Source organism: Stomoxys calcitrans, chromosome 4 (genome assembly GCF_963082655.1).
Source record: "Stomoxys calcitrans chromosome 4, idStoCalc2.1, whole genome shotgun sequence".
Taxonomy (NCBI): Eukaryota; Metazoa; Arthropoda; class Insecta; order Diptera; family Muscidae; genus Stomoxys; species Stomoxys calcitrans.
The window spans coordinates 85,654,031-85,672,011 of NC_081555.1; the positions used below are offsets into that span (position 1 = coordinate 85,654,031).

The 17,981-nt window shown below is 36.2% G+C and overlaps 1 non-coding gene across 1 annotated transcript; it reads left to right on the top strand.

The window, feature by feature from the left end:
* Positions 1–17,339: 17,339 nt before the first annotated feature.
* On the top strand, positions 17,340–17,502 carry LOC131997419 (U4 spliceosomal RNA). The gene has a single exon (XR_009398269.1). It is a non-coding gene; the product is annotated as a U4 spliceosomal RNA (small nuclear RNA).
* Positions 17,503–17,981: the final 479 nt, after the last annotated feature.

The following is a 17,981-nucleotide window of genomic DNA, read 5'->3' on the forward strand; positions in this document are numbered from 1 at the left end:
TGTACAGCACCAATTTGTTGAAAATGATGTTGAAGCTGGGAATTTATATTAAAATATATGCTTGTAAATAGTATGGTGGTTATATGTTTCACATAAGTAGTACGGGTAATGAATGTGAACTTTAAGAACTAGTTGGGTAATGTCTATAGTGGGTGAATAGGTGAACTCATTTGAAATAAATTGGGTTACTTCATAACAATGTGGAGAGTGGCAAGAGATGGCAAGCCATGCAGGCAAGTGTTATGTACATAAATTTATGAATTTTTATTCTTATATTAAATATGTATGGGGATTTCTATGAAAATTTCTTTGAGTGAAGAAAAAAATGTTTTTATGCAGAAAAAAAATAGTAATCAGATTTAGTTCCCAGATCTATGTTCTGGGAAAAGAGAATGTTTCATTTCATACTTAATGGCTGAGAATTAAAGCTTTCTTGTGAACTCTTCTTATTTTATGTGCCACCAATCAAGAATGTCTGTGAAATGGATCTTATGAATTTGGGTGAATCATGCATGACAACATAAATAAAGATAACTTATTCATGTAGAATGTAGGCATAAACCAAAAAAAGGGAAAAGATATATTTTAAGCTCTGTTGGATACTCAAGATTTTATTTCATTCATTAATTTGGGTTTCTGAGGCTATGTAACGAATCTTTTACTTTATGTGGCGCCACAATAGCCAATATATTTTTGAAGAAGTCAACTGGAAGTTTTTTCTGTATAACGTGGCTAGCTCCATAAATAAATGATACACCTTTGTGTTTTGTTTTTTTTTTTTTTGCTAAACTTTGCCATTATGTTATCCCTTCTTATTGTCTAAAGTCATTGGGGTTCCCTCCTTTGTGGCCATTCTTAATTTGTTTTTAATGCTCCCCAACATTTGCTGTCAGGAAGTTCTGGGAATATTTCAACGCTTGGGATAATTTCAACGCATTTGTCCATTTGATGGGAATACATTAAAGACGGATTAGTTCAAAAGGCATTTAGTGTTTGTTTGTGTGTGTGTGTGTGTGTCGGGCTTCTTTGCAGCAACATAAATGACAAATTTGAAATTGATAGGGACAAAGAAAGGAATGAATATTTAATGAAGATCCAGCAGTTCGGTCATTCATCAAAACAGGAAATGAATTGATACGTTCTTAGAATATAAATTCATAGGTTCTTTTTTTAATTTTTTTTATTAAAGTTTAAATTTGGATCATCTATGCTGTACGGTTGAGCTATGACTGATAGCCATGTAGAAAAGAATGCTACATCATAAATGTTCCGTAGAGGGAAAAACTTGAAAACTATAGAAATACATACAACAAATTTCTATAAAAATTACATGAAACAAGTAATTCGGCCGGGCGAATCTTACTCTCCATCATGGATGGCATTTGTCAAGTATTTTGCTCGGTATCCCCTTTTGGGCAAACAAAGGATAATGCCAAGATCTGATATGCTTTTGGAGCTATAGACCAAATCGAGCCTTACTTGGTTTGAATGTTGGAGCCCATAGTAGAAGTCATTGTGAAAAATTTCAGCCAAATCGGACATGAACTGCGTCCTATAGGGGCACAAGAAATATTGGGTTGCCCAAAAAGTAATTGCGGATTTTTCATATAGTCGGCGTTGACAAATTTTTTCACAACTTGTGACTCTGTAATTGCATTCTTTCTACTGTCAGTTATCAGCTATTACTTTTAGCTTGTTTTAGAAAAAAGTGTAAAAAAGTATATTTGATTAAAGTTCATTCTAAGTTTTATTAAAAATGCATTTACTTTCTTTTAAAAAATCCGCAATTACTTTTTGGGCAACCCAATAGAATAGGGAGGTCAGTTTATATAAGAGCTATGTCCGATTATGGACTCAAACCATATGGGTTATGGATTCAGACCATATTTGGCACGGTTATAGGCGAAGTCGTTGCGCAAAATTATAGGCCAAATCAGACTAGAACAACGCCCTCTAAGGGCGATTTCGAGAAGTGCAATCGGGAAATCGGTTTTTGTGGGAGCAATACAGGTTTTAGACCGATTCTGGACATACTTAGCACAGTTGTTGGAGGTCATAGAAAATGTCAGCCAATTCAGATAAGAATTGCGCTATATAAAGGCTCTAGAAATATAATCGGGGGATTGATTTAGATGGGAGCTATATAAGGTTATATATCGATTTGCCCCATATTTGACGTGCATGTTGAAAGTAAAAACAAAAGTCGTCAGCTAAATCTGACAAGAACTATGCCCTCTTGGTGCTCAAGAAGTAAAATCCAGTGATTGGTTTATACGGGAGCTATATAAGATTATAAATTAATTCAAAACATATGTTGAAGGTCATAAATAAGTCATGCCTCAAAACTTCAGTCAAATTGAATAAGAATTGCGTTCTCTATAGGAGCTATATCTAAACATGGTCCGATTTTTCCCATTTACAATCCCAACTGACCTACATTCCAAAGTAAATGATACACCTCCATAAGGAGTTTCTCTGCAGGCCCAATTTTGAAATTTTGCACAGATACTTAATATTGATGTAGGTCGTGGGGAATTGCAAACGGGTCATATCGGTTCAGATTTAGATATAGATCCCATATAAACCGATCTCCCGATTCGACTTTTTGATCCCCTGGAAGCCGCAATATTTGTCCAATTCGGCAGAAATTTTGCACGTAGTATTCTGCTATGACTTCCAACAACTGTGTCAAGTACGTTTCAAATCGGTCTATAACCTGATGTAGCGCCTATATAAACCGAACTCCCGATTTGATTTCTTGAGCCCTTAAAAGCCGCAATATTTGGCCGAATTGTCTGAAATTTTGCATGTAGCTTTCTGTTCTGACTTTTGACAACTGTGCCAAGTACGGTCCAAATCGGTCTATAACTTGATATAGCTCACATATAAACCGATCTTCCGGATTGACTTCTTGAGCCCTTACAAGCCGTAATTTTTGACCGACTTGGCTGAAATTTTGCATGTGGTTTTTTGTTCTGACTTTTGACAACGGTGCCAAGTATGGTTCAATTCGGTCTAAAACCTGATGTAGCTCCATATGAACCGACCTCCCGATTTGACTTTTTGAGTTTGTCAAATCGGGAGGTCTATTTTGGCTGAAATTTTGCAAATAGTAATCAGTTATGACTTCCAACAAATGTGTCAAGTACGTTCCAAATCGGCCCATAACCTGATATTGCACCCGTGTAAACCGGTCTCTCGATATTCCTTGTTCAAATCCTAGAAGCTTTAATTTTTGCTGGTTTGATATGTAAAATAAAATTATGTCCTTCAATTTAATTTATTTTGTATAAATTTTTAGTAGAATGCATGGTGGGGGGTTCCCAAGATTCGGCTCGCCCGAACTTTGCACCCTTTTACTTATATTTTTGTTTTTTTTTTTTTTAATTTCTTTTTTACCTGTTGTACTACGATCTTTGATTATCATGACTATCGAATTCATAAACATACCTGAAAAAAGAGAGAAAATAAACTTTGAGTTTCAAGAATTTCAAAAAGAAATAAATTAAGTAAAGTAAAAAATCAAGAAAATTTGATGTCCACAATTTGCAATGCATATTAAATAAAATGTGACATGATCTTTAAGAACTTTCTAAGCTTTTAATAGCTAAATGGCAATTAAACTTTCTAAAGCAAACAAAAAAGAAACCCAGGCATGAAAACATGGATTTAACTTAAAGACATGGTCACAGACACACACATTGTCTGAAAATCATGAGCCATGTAAAACAACTCTAAATATCACTAAGTACGTCTTAAAGATATGACAACAACAACAAAAATACTTGGAGGCACTTTTTTATATTTGCAGTTTAACAAAGCTTTGAAGCCAGTGCATCATGGACGTACTTACATATACCCACAGAGTTAGTTCTCCTCCACTTGTTAAAGAATTCCATGCCTCCAAATACGGCACTTCTAAAGCGGGAAAAGGCATTTCACTGTGGCACATCAGCCAAAGTTAATGCTGTTTGGTGTAAAAAAACACAAACGTGAAAAATCAAAATCTTGCCAATTTCAACATTTGAACAACTTAATTAAAGAGAGTGTGCGAAAAAAAGTACAAAACGAAAAATGTACACTTTAACGCGCCATAAACCTAATAAACATGGAAATGAATGAAACTCTAATAACTCTTGCAAACAGCTAAGGCAGAAGCAGCAAAAAGACCATCATCAGCAACTTCAACAACGGAAGCCAAATTGCTGCGAAGGAGCAACATCACACAACTAACCTGTTAACTTGAGTCATGATGATGCCGTCGATGATGATGTGTCGAAGAAAATGCCACAAGCTTTTCAGGTTGGCAAATTTTGCAATAATTAGGTATGGTATGATGATGAAGGGAAATTTATTTGCAATCGACTAAGAAACCACAAAAAAGATTTAGTGTATAGAATATGCTGAGAGTTTGGGCTATGATCATTTCTCATGCCTCAACAGCTACATATGTTGGCAAAATTCTTTAATTAAATACGAAAATCTCCACACCCCAAACAAAAAGTTAATTTTCTTCTGAACAACGAAAATCAATTTGAACTACAAGAACACTTTTCAAAAATTAATTTATTTTCAATACATTTTTTTATATGTTCAATACATTGTCCAATGACCTTAGCTGTCGTCTGTTAGAGCCACCCAGATTATCCAATCATGTATACAAAATGTTTCCATGTGGTCCGTCCCCTACCTCGTTAGCCATGGCATATTGTGCGCGCAAGTCAAATGCCATAACAAATTTTGCTACACAACTAAGATTTAAAAGACATGATCCAAAGAATTGGGTTAAAATGCAACAAAACATAAGGCAAGTAAAAATTCGCTTTTAATGAAGTGGTTTTACTTCAGTGCATTGGCAGTTAAAGGAGTACAAAAACGAGACATAGAAAACCTGCAACAGGCAATACATCCAACCAACCAACCAACCCAACGAACCAATCAAGCAAACAAACAACAATAAAGTTAAACGTTTTCGCGATAACCGCGTCTATGTCTTGCAAGGTGTAGTGCAAATGGAGTGCCAAATAAAAATTTCACTTTTAACAGCTCGACTGGGACTGACACTTACTATGCCACTTGCTGAACCAATTGAACATGTAGATTTGTGCCTAATGCAACACTAAATTGAAATGTTTGATGTAGCTTCTGCGGCAGCAACAAAACTAACTACTCGCTGAAGTTGATGCATGTTGAGGCCAAACATTGACAACAAAAACCCCTTGGGAGGGGAAAATACACTCAACTGCATTAATAAAAAAAAAGGAAAATTGGCAAAATGTTCATCAAGGTTAAATGTTTTGATTTCTTAAAATCTCCAGGACCTGATAATGTGTCATCAAACAAGCTGTGACCGTTGCATAGGCCCTCTGGCTAAGGGACATAGTATAATCTGCCTGTATCATAATATTGTATATATATTTGTGGTTTTGAGGTTAAATTTATTCCAAAGCAAGAAAAACGTGCCACGCCATTTCCGCCAAATCTGAAAGTAATAGCGCCCTCTATAGGCTCACGAAGTCATATCAGCTGTTTGGTTTATAAGGGAGCTATATCAGGTTATGTACCGATTTGGACCATACTTAGCACGGCTGTTGGAAGTCACGGCAAAAATTTAGGCCAAATCCGATAATAACGCCATCTAGAGGTTGAACATGTCAAATGGAAAGATATCATCATAACATACCTTATAAGGAAAAGAAGGAAGCTCTATCAGACTATAGACCAATTTGGATCATACTTAGCACGTATGTTGGAAGTCTAAACAAAACACCACATGCAAAATTTAGGCTCAATAAGAAAAATCGGAAGATCGGTTTATATGGCACCTATATAAAAACATGAAGCGATTTGGCCTATTTACAATCCCAACCGAGCTGCACTTACAAGAAGCATTTGTGCAACATTTCAAGCACCTAGCTTTACTCCTTCGAAAGTTAGCATGCCTTCGACAAAAAGATAGACGAAAATGGCTGAATAGACTTAGAAGGTCAAGACGATCAAGATTATATATGCTTTGCTGGGTCTCAGATCATTATTTCGATGAGTAAGTAGGAGTATACCCTCATCTAATGATAGAGGTTACACAAGGACACTTGGGGTTTGATTTCATTTTTTGGGGCTTTATTTCATTATGACTTAATTTCATATGAAATGAAATCCCTAATATGGAAATGAAACAAAGTCCCTAACCTAATTATTTGGGCGTTATTTCGTTTTGCTTAAATTAAGGAATTTTTTCATACAGAGAGCAAAAGATTTACTGTTCTCATATGTTGGGGCAATATTATTTTTTAATTTGGCCTTTGCTCCATATGAAATAATGCCCAAAAATTTGGGGCCTTATTCATTTTTGTTTGGGTTTTTTTTTTCATTTCGTTGCGGCCTTATTTAATTTTGAAATTTGGGGTCTTTTTTCATCTGTTAGGTTAGGTTGAGTATACTCTCATCTAATGATGGAGGGTATGCCAACGTCATTTGGGTTTTGATTTAATTTTTTGGGGCTTTATTTCATTATGACTTAATTTTATATGAAATGAAACCTCAAATTTGGAAATGAAATAAAGTCCCAAACCTTTTTTCTAGGGCTTTATTTAATTTACAGAGAGCAAAATATTTACAGTTCTCATATATCGGGACACTATTATTTTTTTGGCCTTTACTTCATATGAAATAATGCACAAAAATTTGGGGCTTTGTTCATTCTTGTTTGGGGTGTTATTTCATTTCCTTGCGGCCTTATTTCATTTTGAAATTTGGGGTTTTATTTCATCTGTTTGATTAGGTACGTTGTGTTGCCCACCAAAGTTGAGTTCACTCGGAGGCCAGTTTGGCCCATTGTGGTACCTTAGAAAAGGAAGAGAAAAAAGATGTGGGACCTCGGACTAGATGTCATACAAGAACAAAAAAAAAACAGGAGGAATGGAGACCCCGAGCGGGGGTGAAGAACGCCCATCCCCATGGCACCCCCCGACGAAACCATCTTGTTCCTTCAACAAATCTCAGGAGACCTACCAGAGGTACGATCGCAAGTTCACCCAGATCGCAGAAGAAAGGGCTCCCCAGAAAGGAGAGCCTACGCAGACTCGAACATGAAAACAGCAAGTGCTCGATTGGTTCCTCCTCATCCTTATCAAGGCAACTCCTACAGAAGTCATTCTGCGGTGTTCGCATGCGAGCCCCCATGCGGCCTATGACACAGTGCCCGGTTATGACCCCTGTTAAGGTACTCATCGACCTCTTATTTAACGCCAGCAACTCCCTCGTCCTCCTTTGATCGATGACAGGACAGAGCACTTTTACAGTCCGGCAACCATCCACCACCATCTCACCAACGAAGCCACATCTCTACTGTGTCCAATAGCTCGACAAATAGCACGTAGGCAAGACCAGTAGCTGGTCCGACCGGCGTAGACGAACCCCTTCTGGCGAACTCGTCCGCTATCTCATTTCCTGAAATCTCCTCATGTCCAGGAACCCATGTCAGCGTCACATCGTGGACCCGGAGCCTATCCAGGGACCCCATGCGCCTTGACTGGGGTTAATTGTGACAATTATAATTATGGAGCAAGGCTTATTGAGTTATTTCATCATCAACAAATTGATGTGGGTAGACTAAAGGAAGCGTGCAAGACTATACAACATGAGACCAAATCTCTGCGCCATCAACGCCATTAGCGACCTAGGAAACTAGGAAACCAATCAAATGTTATTACAAAACAAATACAAGTTTCTGCCTCAACTAAAAAAAAAGATTTTTTGTACTTCTGTAGAAACAGATAAACCTACGGTCCACAGCCGGAAAAAATTCGACTGTATGTATGGAAAATTATTTTCAATATTTTATATCTATGTCTGTTTGCGCTCTTTTCCTTAATATTTTATAGAAAATTTTGTCAACATTTTTTTTCTCCAAATTTTTTGTCAAAATTAAAAAAAGTGATGCAAAAATGTTTGTCATGCAAGAGTTTGGCAAAAAAAAATGTTTCTATAGAAAACTTTGCCAATATTTTTTTAAAATTTGTATCCATAAAATATTTTGTTGAATTTTTTATTTTTTCGAAATTTTTCAAAATTTGTAAAATTTTTATTTCCAAAGGAAATTTTGTCAACATTTCATTTAATTTTTCAAGTTTTTTTTTGCCTGTTAGGGCGAGATCATTAAATTTTACAATTTTTTGTTTGTTTCTCTTTTGAGACGTGCTTAATGATCGGAGATGCAAATGGAAAAGGAATTACCACATTAACCACACTCGACAACCCTGTCTATTAGCTGTACATTTCCTAATGCATGTAGTTTTGTGTAATGATAGACATTCTTTTTGTGACAAGATTTCACTTCTTCCGTACTACACATGATTTGGTGCATCTGTTGGAAGTTGTATTGATGACAACATCAATGGCTCTCGCTGCTGCTCCGTGTGCCCAGGTTCGAATCCTGGCCGGGCTCTGCCGAATTTTTCAAGTTTTTTTTTGCCAGTTAGGGCGAGATCATTAAATTTTACAATTTTTTGTTTGTTTCTCTTTCAAGACGAGCTCAATGATCGGAGATGCTAATGGAAAAGGAAAGCCAAAGATAGCAATACACACCAACCACTGTGGGACGCGTTTCGTCTTTGTTTAGAAAACTTTTACACCATATTAGGTGAGATGGCTTCAAGGGCTATAATTTCTTTAAAAAATGTGTCAACATTTTATTTCTAAAAAAAAATTGTGTCAATATTTTATTTCTGTAAAATATTATGTCAATCTATTTCTGTTAAAAATTTTATTTCTACAGAAAAACTTGTCAAAGTTTTATTTTTATAGAAAATTTTGAAAAAATTTTATTTTTAAAAAATATTTTGTGAAAATTTTATTTTTAAAAAAAATTTTGTCAAAATTTCATTTTTATAGAAATATTTTCAACATTCTATTCCAATAGAACATTTCGTGCAGATTTAATATTTACTTATAAATTATTATTTTTTTTTTATCTTCTTTGGCTTAAATATGATTTTGTTGTTCTTTTTGTAAACTAGTGTTATTTGCTGCGTGCAACATTGGTAACAATTAAAAACTCCAGAGTGTTTTTAAAGTGGCAAAATGTGTTTCATTTCACGCAAATGTTTCTGTTATTTACACTTAATTAAGTTGATGCGTTTTTTGATCTCGTCCTTTTCTTGTGCCGACGCAACCATTCCATCAGATCAAATTTTCACATTATACGGTCTATGGGTCTTTGGGCTAAGCAACACATCGACCAAGCAACGGCTCATAAAATACAACTTTCATCTTTTCATTTTTGTTTGGTACAAATTTCGTGTTTATCTCCCAAGATTGGTGGTTGGTTGGAGGTGGTTGCAGTTCATTGATTGGTGTAGGTAGACTGGGCGGTATGGAAGCTCAAATTGGGAGGACACTCTAGCAGCAGCAGGACTACAGAAGACAGCTCTAGTCCCCCATTTATAGAGTATTTATGGAGAGTGTCCATTCTGACATGTGTGGGTGTTAACAACGAATATTTGCTGCACCAAAAAAATGCCTTCAAATTGGGAAAATTTCTCACACACGTGTGCGTGTGTTTTCGACATGCAATAAATGGGGGGCCGATTTAATTTCGTTGCCGACCAAAGCATATCAAAATGTATACAGGTGTATGCGAGCGAACACCTTATAACTGAGGTCAAATTTAGCAATTTGTATACCCTAGCTACGAACATCACAACAGAAAGGAAGTATTAATCGAAATTCTGTTTGCATGCTTTTTTGGGGGCTGGAAGACCAAGTCTAAGATGAAGTGAAATCTATGGGAACATAGAGATAAAATCAAATCTGAAGAAGAAAAACAGCAGGGGAATTAATTAAAACCAAAGTAAAAATGGCAATATAAGAGAAAGGAAAATGTTTGGTGAAATGTTTTTATAAATTTCGATAAAAATTAAGTCTTTGCAACATATTTCAAATTTACTAAAACTTTCTATGAAAATTTTATAAATTAGAGGCTTAATATCAGGGGGAAATATTTCGCAAAAATCACTTATAAAAGTTTCCCCCCTGTAAAAAAGCCTCTAATTTTTTGCATATAAAATTCGTACTCTACTCCAAAATACCATTCATTTAATACCCATATTGTGCAGATCGGTCTATATGCCCATCAGAGTACAAAAAAAAAATTCACTTAAATCAGTTCAACAATATCTGATTTATCCTTCGTTTGGCTGCATTTTCAATTAAATGGATTTTTGAAAACAATTTCACAAAATTTTCTATCAAAAATAATACAAAATAGATTTGAATAATATTTTTATGATTTCTGATCATATGATGATTTTTTATTATATTTTGAACATCCTTCAAATTTGCATTAACCTTCGTTTGCCACAATGCCATAATATGCTTCCGCTGATCACTAAGTCTCAACGTTGTAATTGAGAAAGAAACATGACTTTCATGATTCAATTCGTAGGAGGAGGTGGAGTTAATTAAGCAAATAGCATTTTTAATATAAAACGGAAATAAAATCGAATGCATGACAAATGGTTTTCAATAGATCGCAATGTTGGCTTCCCATAAATATGCCCGGGCAAAGTGCTGAAACGAAACGAGGTTACAGCCAAGACGTTATTACAAATCCGCGCCAATTTTAAGTTGCTGCAAAATTACGATCCAGCTCAAATGAAAAACAAAACACTACAGCAGTTCGTTCATTAATATAAACGCCTTCCGTTTGTTCCCCATTCCTAAATAGTTGATGACTGTTTATCATACACCCACAAAAATATTCGCATTTAATAGCAGGGGAAAAAAAAACAAAACAGTAAGACCAATGTCCGACGCCCAAAGATCGAATTAAATAAATTTCACAAGTTCTAATTTATGGAACAAGGTGGTGGCGCTGTAGCTGCTGGAGTAGCTCCACTGGTCTCAGGTTGCTGCCACCAGATGTGGCTGGTGAGTGGTTGCGATGGTAACCACACACCATGGTTGCTGATCACGACCGACCAACGGATGGCAATTTTAAAGTTGCTTGTTAATTGCCCTGCTTGTCAGTTCCATAAACTAATTAATTACTTTGAGAAATTTACATAGACTTAAGTCCGGTTCTTGATGGTGTCAACACCATCAATGAGTTTTATTTCGATTTATTTTTCGATTTATGTTTTAAGGGGGGAAAAACTCAATAATAATTCAAGTCATTTAATATTCAGCAAAAAAAATTTCGCATTTACATAAACCATCCACAATGACAGTTTAGTCACAGGGGACTCTTAAAACTCCCACACTAGATAGAAAGCCAAAGCCATAGCCATAGGGTTGCCAAAGAAATCGGATTGGCTATGGAAAACGATTTGCAAATGGAAAACGATTTATGAAAAAAAAAAATTATCCGAAAAAAAGGAACGCCCAGACACTTTGGCTCAAATTTGTATATCAGACTAGGTGGCCAATGTGCTTTGCTACAACCTAAAGTGGTTTTTTATATGTTGAATGTTTTGAAGCAGTTGCCTAAAATAATGGGTCTTTCTTGGATCTACATTACTTTATTTATTTATCGTATGTGTTGTCCAAAAACATAATATATCCCTGTAATAATTTTAAAGTCATACATGTCCTTCCTACATCCAATATTTTTCAGATCGGCCTGCTTGCAGGACCTCAGACTCTACTCTACTCCATTCTATCACTCTACTCTACTCAACTCTCCTCTACCCTACTCTACTCCACTCTATTCTACACTACTCTACACTACTCTACTGTACTGTACTCTACTCTAATCCACTCTATCACTCTACTCTATATTATACTACTGTGTCCACTCTATTCTACTCTTCTCTACTTAACTCTACTCTTCTCTACTCTACTCTACTCTACTCTTCTCTACTCTACTCTACTCTACTCTACTCTACTCTACTCTACTCTACTCTACTCTACTCTACTCTACTCTACTCTACTCTACTCCATTCTATAACTCTACTCTACTCCATTCTATAACTCTACTCTACTCAACTCTCCTCTACCCTACTCTACTCCACTCTACTCTACACTACTCTACTCCACTCTACTCTACACTACTCTACTCTACTGTACTCTACTCTAATCCACTCTATCACTCTACTCTATACTATACTACTCTATCCACTCTATTCTACTCTTCTCTACTCTACTCTACTCTACTCTACTCTACTCTACTCTACTCTACTCTACTCTACTCTACTCTACTCTACTCTACTCTACTCTACTCTACTCTACTCTACTCTACTCTACTCTACTCTACTCTACTCTACTCTACTCTACTCTACTCTACTCTACTCTACTCTACTCTACTCTACTCTACTCTACTCTACTCTACTCTACTCTACTCTACTCTTCTCTACTCTTCTCTACTCTACTCTACTCTTCTCTTCTCTTCTCTTCTCTACTCTACTCTACTCTTCTCTACTCTACTCTACTCTATTCTTCTCTACTCTACTCTACTCTACTCTACTACTCCATTAATCACTCTACTCTACTTTACTCTACTCTACTCTACACTACTCTACTCTACTCTACTCTACTCTACTACTCCATTAATCACTCTACTCTACACTACTCTACTCTACTCTACTCTACTCTACCCTACTCTACCCTACTCTACTCTACGCTACACATCGAAATATCCATTTCCGACCCTATAAAATATATATATATATCTGTCTGTTTAAATCACGCTGCAGGCTTTAAAAATAGATATATTGATCTGTAACTTTGCACAGATTCTTTTTTTGTCCATAAGCAGGTTAATTTCGAAGATGGGCTATATCGGACTACATCTTGATAAAGCCCCCATATAGTCCGATCCGCCGATTTAGGGTCTTAGGCCGAACAAAAGACACATTTGTTATCCGATTTTGCTGAAATTTGGGACAGTGAATTGTGTTAAGCCCTTCGACATTCTTCTTCATTTTGGCTCAGATCGGTCCAGATTGGGATATAGCTGCTATATATACCGATCCTCCGATTTAGGGTCTTAGGCCTATAAAAGCCACAAATATTATCCGAGTTTTATTTGGCCCTTCGACGTCTTTCTTGAATTTGGACCAGATGGCTCCAGATTTGGATATAGCTGCCATATAGACCTAACTCATGGTTTTATGGCCTTGCGCCCATATAGGGCGCATTTATTGTCCAATTTTGACAAAATTTGGGATAGTGAGTTGTAATAGGCCCTTCGACATCCTTCTTCAATTTGGCTCAGATCGGTCCAGATTTGTATATAGCTGCCATATAGACCGATCTCTTGATTTAAGGTTTTGGACCCATAAAAGGCGCATTTATTGTCCGATGTCACCAAAATTTGGGACAGTGAGTTAAGTTAAGCCCCTCGATATACTTCTGCAATATGGCACAGATCGGTCCAGATTTGGATATAGCTGCCATATAGACCGATCTCTCAAATAAAAGTTTTCGGGCCATAAAAGCTTCATTTATTGTCCGATTTTGCCGAAATTTGGGACAGTGAGTTGTGTTAGGCTCTTCGACATTTTCTTGCAATTTTCTCCCAAATCGGTGAAGATTTGGATATAGCTGTCATATAGACCGATATCTCGATTTAAAGTCTTGGCACCATAAACGGCGTATTTATAATCCGATTTCACTGTTGTCCTAAGATTTGTACTCCACTTCCTATGAAATTTTATTTCATTCCTATATTGTCCTGATCGACCGACATGTTCTTTTTAGGGGTTATTTGGCGGCCAACCACACTTGCCCACATTTGAAAGCGAACTTTTTACTCTATATCCGAATACCTTACAATTGAGCCTCATATTATCCCGATCAGATAACTTTCCCTTTTGAGAAGCTTTTTGGTGGTTGATTCCTGATATTTGGTGCTAAATTTTGATAACAAATACGTTCGGGGGTTTTTGGAGTGGGTGGCAATCTTTGGACTTGGCGGCGAAAATTTAATATCCGATTTTAATATCCACACTGCCCAAATCGGTTTGTATGTCCATATGGGTAGGTTTTTGGAGCCGGAACGATTCCTACGTGACTATACCCAATATCTTTACACAGGTTTAGTATTCTTATTAAAATTACCTTTCGTTTGAATACCAAATTGTTTCCATCGGTCCTCTTTTAATTTTGGGTGGTATTTTTAGGATAAGGGGAGACAATTCAAAGAAAAATTTAATTTTGGGATAAACGATAGGTTGTTTACTGTTAAATAAAGAGGAAAGTATGTCGGTAATAATAAAAAAGAAAATAAGCCAAATGGCCACCACGACCGTGCTTACAGGACCTTATCCTTTTCTTGAAATTTTCCATAACCAAATCGCAAAGTGGCTATCCTTTGTTCTCGATAGCCTCACGAATTCTATCTTTGAGATTTTGCATCGATGCTGGGATGTTGCCGTACACCTTATTTTTGACGTGGCCCCAAAGGAAGAAGTCACAAAGTGTTAAATCACAAGATTTCGGTGGCGAATTGAAATCAACTCTTTCAGGGATAACACGGCCCGGAAACTTTTCGCGTAGAATAGTAATGGTTTCGTTGCTTGTGTGGCACGTAGCGAAAGTAAACGTTATTCAGATCAATACCATCCAACTCAGACCATAAAATTTTTTATTATTTTCTTGATCGTCTGGACATTTTGAGTCAATCTAGCAATGTCCGTCCGTCTGTCAAAATCACGATCGATGCCGAACGCATGAAGCTAGGCGCCTGAAATTTTGCCCACATACATCTTATTGATGCAGGTCATCGGGGATTGCAAATGGGCCATATCGGTTCAGATTTGGATATAGCTGCCATATAAACCAATCTCCCGATTTTGCTTGTTTAGGCCCTGGAAGCCGCAATAGTTATCCAATTGGGTTGAAATTTTGCATGTAATTTTCTGTTACGACATCCAATAACTGTGCCAAGCACGGTTGAAATAGGTCTATAATCTGACATAGCTTCCATATAACCCGATCTCTCAATTTGACATTTTAGATCCTGCAGTCTGTAATTTTCGTCCGACCTGACATAGCTCCCATATAAACCAATTTCTCAATTATCCATGTTCGGTTCCTAGCAGCTTTAATTTTTGCCTGGTTTGGCAGAAATTTAGTTTGTAGAGTAAAATTACGCCTTTCGACTTATTTTGTGTCAATTTTTTGTGGGTTTTGAAAGTTTCTACTTGTCAAATGTCAAAGAATAAAATCTTTAACAGTGACAACTACCGAAACATTGGGTGGTTCAAAATTACAGCTCTTGTTGGAAAACCTTATATATAAGCAGAAGATATATAGTTTAAGCAACATTATTTTCCTTAGTGGCAACACTGATTCAACCATCCATGGGGTCATGGTTAGTCACAAGGCGGCTTATAAACACATGGTGGCAGTTATTCTATTTTTTTCTTCTCTCTTCTATTTGAAAATTAATTAAGTACTGGAAATGGTGGTCAGAGCAGAACTGGGCCCAACTAAACTGAATTGAACAACCACAGATGAAGCCACAACTAGAAATATGTCAAAAGAGACATTGTAAATTGTAAAGATAAACATCAACGGATATTGGAAACCATTGAGAGGGCAGCCAGCAAAAGCAAGAGCAGCGGACATAGTTAACCAAGCATTGAAGCGCATTTGCTTAAATGATTCCATTTCGTTTCCAAGCTTCTGCTGCTGGAGATGATGATGGTGGGGTTGGTTGACCAATGGCTTCGATGTTATAGATAGTAGATTGAAAGGCAATAATTTTCAAGGATACAGTTGTGGTCCCCTTTGCATGACTTTTGCCATATAAGAAAAAAAATATAATTTCTTAAGGCAGAATGAGCAGGAGCAGGAAGGGGAGGCTCGAGATAATTATCAAGCCGCAGTCTAAATGGCTAATTAATTAGTTTCTGCTATATGCTTTTAAATGGAGTGTAGGGGGTCAACAGTATAAAAAAAAACTCTTTACAAAGTGGAACAATTTTTACCACAATATAAATGGGGATGTTTTATGTATGTAGAAGCCTGATGAACAAATGAGGGTAAGAATTCATTAGGTCATGCTAAATTAGCCGCATAGTTTTTTTTTTTGTTTGAAAAAGTTCAATAAAAGTCAATAAAAATAGTATCGTATGAAAAGAAACCCTATTAAAGCTTTAGGGTTAAAGCCACAAAGGATAAGGAGAAGTATAAACCAATGAAATACTGAAATTGTAATCATATTTTTATGATCTCAATCGAGTTTATGTAAGAACATACATAAATGGTTTGCTTAAGATATGACTGTATTAACCCAGTAGTGAAAAGACATCATGTAGGCCATATCTCAATGGACACTAAATGTAAGTTCTATTGCAAAATTATATTTCGTTGTACAACGATGTACTGCTTCACTCTGTTTATATATTCTTGATCTCCTTTAAAAAATCAAAAGACAAGATTTTTGATGAAAAATTTTTGTAAACAAGTTTTCAGTGAAACTGTTCTTGAGGTTGAGGGTTCCTTTCAAACCAGAGGCATTTTTCTTTCGCTGCTGTGGTGACACATTAGACTAATCTTTTTTGAATATGTAATGCCACCACCGCCACTACTATCTAACCTAGGGCATGCTGACAAGGCCTTACTGAGCAGTAAAGAATGTATAAGTACCAGATCGTTGCATTTGGTAAACAGGTATATATTTACAGTTGATACCGGATAACTGCAATACGCTGTAGTGAAAAATATTGCTTAAGTGTAACTCGTCTTCGTGTTATCCAATACAACTGAATTCTTCAAAGTGAAAATTGCGCTTAAATGACAAAAAAAAATGTCGTTTGAAATATGAGACTAAAATCGCACAAGTGAAAAAGTTAATTTTATGGCAAACTTCAGAAATTGAAAACAGTAGTTCTTCACTAAAATTTACAAAAACATAGCATTGCCTAGTAGAACTTCTTTATCATTGAGCTTAAACTTGAATGGGACAGCACTCATTGATATGTGAGAAGTTTGCCTCTGTACATCAATGGAATGTTCAGTTTTCCAGAGCATTGCTCTATTTCAACTAAGATTACTTCATACATACTTACTACGGTGGCATGAAAATTCACTTTGAATAGGACTTATCGTTCAATTGAAATAAATTCCACGTATGCGAACTACGCTTAAATCAAATTTACGGATAAGTGATATAAAATAGACGCATCTGTAGAATTTAACTTACCCGAAGTATTAAACCTATTTTCAATAGGCAGGACCCAGTAATGCATGAATTTTTCTAAATCAATTTTGGTTAAATTTGTAATATTTAATTTACTAAAATCACATCTTTGTTTATGCCATGGATTTAGTTTCCATTTCAAACGGTTGAAGTTTGGTTCATTCCATCCTTCTGTTTAATCAAAGGACTTGTTAGCTTTGCGCAGAGGCGATATCGTAACCAATGAGGTATAACCGAGGTGCGATTATTGCTATTTGAAATGTATAATACAGCAAGGTTGGGTTTCATTCAATATCAGTATTTTGAACTGTCAGCTACTAAGCAAATTTCTATAAGACTCCTAGCACTCTATGGGTCAAAGAGCTTGGTTGGGAATCTAACACTACAATGCATTTGTACTTGCATTTGTTTGTCTTTTTACCATATTGCGTTCGATAGTTCAGCTGGCAATTCATCGGCCCCTGATGCCTTGTTTATTTTCTGAAACTATAAAGTACATATTTATATGCTTGATCGTCCTAAAAATCTAAGACGATCTAGCCATGTACGTCAATCTGTCTGTTGAAATCACAATACAGGCTTTAGAAAATTCAGATAATGAGCTGAAACTTTGCACAGATTCTTTTTTTTCCATAGGCAGTTTAAGTTCGAAGATGGGCAATATCGAACTATATCTTGATATCGGCCCCATGTAGAACGATCTGGGTCTTGGGTCCATAAAATGCGGAAATCATCCGATTTCAGTGAAATTTTGGTACAGCGGTTCAGATCGGTCTATATTTGGAAATGGCTGCTATATATACCGATCTCCTTATTTAAGGTCTTGGGCACATAA